We start from the raw sequence: 2,910 nt of genomic DNA, 5'->3' as shown, positions 1-2,910 counted from the left end.
CCACCACCACCACCACCACCACCACCACCCACCATCACCACTCACCACCACCACTTACCACCACCACTCACTACCACCACATACCATTACCACCCATTTTAATTAAACAAATTTTAACAATTTTTGAAAAAAATAAATTTTCAAAAAAAATTACATTTTAATCGGCCATTTTGAATCGGCCATTTTTAAATAAAATCACGATTTCTTAAAAAACAGCCACATAATTTATCTTTAAGATGAGCCCAGAAAGAAGTCTATATCTTTATTTTTCTGGAAGATATGAATTTTTAATCATTGGGGAAAAGAGGCTTCAACGTAGGTAACACGGCAATTTGAAGATAGGATTGAGGAGGGGTGTTAACTGTATAAAGCAATTTATACTTTTACTTTTATTTTGAAATTCCCTCTCAGTTCTTTACATTAAGTAGACGTTGGCAACTGGCACCATTTATTTTCTTTCCGGTTGGTATTACTATCTAGAAGTTTCTCTTTTCTCTCTGAGGGCGCCACGACTGCCCTTCTTTCTTACTCTCTTCTCTCGCGTTGTTGTAAGCGTTGTAACGTGCGTGCTGGACTGATAAAATAAATTGTACTGTTGTTAGCAAGTAATTTGTGTGTACTGTTTCCTTCCTGCGCACCTGTCATCAATTCGAGACATATCAACGGTTTAAAACACGTATTTTTATACATTATAAAAACGTATCGGCTAAACATTTTTTTAAACATTTATTAGACGTAGCTGTGTTGCTTGGGTAAGATGTAATAAAATGCGGGCACGCCAAGTTTTTGCTTCACTTTGATCCCATTGGTCATTTTAATCACTTTAAACCTGTTTTATGAAACTTAAAAATATTTTGAAAGACAATGGCGTTAAACTTTTACTGCATCTACTTTTGGATGGTTAAACGGTTTGTTAAAAAACTATTTTTGTTTCTATGTCTAATCAAATACTTGGAAACTTGATCTCATATTTGTTTTTGGACAATTTTTATTTGGTTAATAATATTTTTGGTTTAGGAAAGATGTAACGTACGATACTTTTTTATATATTTGGCGTAATCTTTTTCTTTTTTTTAAAGATTTATCTATCTAGAAAAATTTTCGACCGATATTCTTTTTGGAGTATTTACTGCTACATTCGCAAATATTCACTTCCGCGTTACAACGAATAACGATCGCTTGAATTGTCATGACGAGAGTTAATCGCAACATTGATTTTACCAAATGCTTTTATAATCTCTGAATGTCAAAGTTGCGACGAAGTAATGCTACAATCTTGTTATAAAATCTACGTAATAAACCATTATCAAAAAACATGCAGTTCTCTATCCTGCAGTGGAACATATTGATTTGAATGGCACGATTTTATTTTCTAAAAATAGTAATATGGTCTTTTCTGCAACACTTTTAAATCTGTGATGTATATTGTATATTTAATTGATGTGTATTGTATAATTGCAAGGTGCACATGTATTCCACATATTAATAATTTTGTATATATAATTTTTATTGTAGTGTTTCTGGTAACGTCGTACATTTTTTGCATAAGATAAAAATGTTATTTATGTTTGATTAAATATATGTTTATACATTTATACTGAATATTATTACAACATAAGAAATAAATACTTGTGAAGTACGAAAATATATCTAGATTTAAATATTTCTTATTCTATATACTTATTCTATACACTTCTATATATTTGGTGTCTTATGCATTGACACGAAATAATAAACATATAAGTTAACATAAGTTGAATTTTAGTAAACATTAAGAGAAGAAATTGTCATGTATATCGTTGACTTTTAATAAGGCTCAATCAAATATCTGTTGCTGCTGTCATAAGTATTATTTGTTCTATGTATATAATTAGAGTTTATTCATTTAAATTAGCAGTGTTTTGCACAAATATGATAAATTTAACGTCACGCAAAAATATATAATTGCATCTATAATTTTATATTGATAATTGCTTTTTTATCTCTCATATATATTTGTTAAATTTATTTCTAATAAGATAAACCCGGTATATACGCCGTATCTATTAAAAACTTAATTTATCAGATATTATCTATTAAGTTTAAGTTAAATGAACTATGCCAGTAAAAATTTTATACTGTTTACTATTATAAAAAAAATATTAAGGAATCCAAATTATTTATTTTCAGAGTTGGGAATGTTACCTTAACAAAGTAACGCGTTACCGTTACTTGAAAAGTAACGATTCGTTACTTTATCGTTACTTTTTTGTAATACTGAAATAAATTTAATTATATTTTAAATTTGTATTATTCAATAATTATTAAATGTAATAATAAATATTAAAAGTTGAAACTCTTTAAATTAGTCTGTATATAGAGCATATTTTTCTTTACATTACTTATTTTTATTAGATTAACTCTATTGTTTTAAATTAATTATTAAGAATATATTCCAATCTTCACTGTTAGTACTAATAGTAAATTTATAGTTTTAAAGGGTATTTCTTAACATGTGGGACCGATACTTCATTGGTGGAATACAGAAGTAATGATAAAAGTTCATATAAACAAGTGTCCCCTTTGTTTTCGAGTTATATTCATATTTATATTACAGTAATATGGAGTTGCTTATCTTTATAAAAAGTGCTCAAAATAATGACTTCAGCCTGAAACCATATGTGCAGTCATTGCCGTGTAGATTAATGATTATCACACATTTTCAAAAATATCGGATATTCATCGGATTTGTTGGCAGCAATTTTTTTAACGAACACTTTCCTGATAAATGGATAAATCGTATAGGACTTATTGGTTGGCCTGTGCGTTTCCTTGCAGACTTAAATCTATTAGATTTTTATTTGTGGGAAACACAAAAATAATTGTTTATGCCATTGACAGTATTAAAATACTTCGTCACATATAAGAAGA

This window comes from Wasmannia auropunctata, unplaced genomic scaffold (assembly GCF_000956235.1).
Source record: "Wasmannia auropunctata unplaced genomic scaffold, wasmannia.A_1.0 LD336095.1, whole genome shotgun sequence".
Classification (NCBI taxonomy): domain Eukaryota; kingdom Metazoa; phylum Arthropoda; class Insecta; order Hymenoptera; family Formicidae; genus Wasmannia; species Wasmannia auropunctata.
This window is presented reverse-complemented; position numbering follows the sequence as displayed.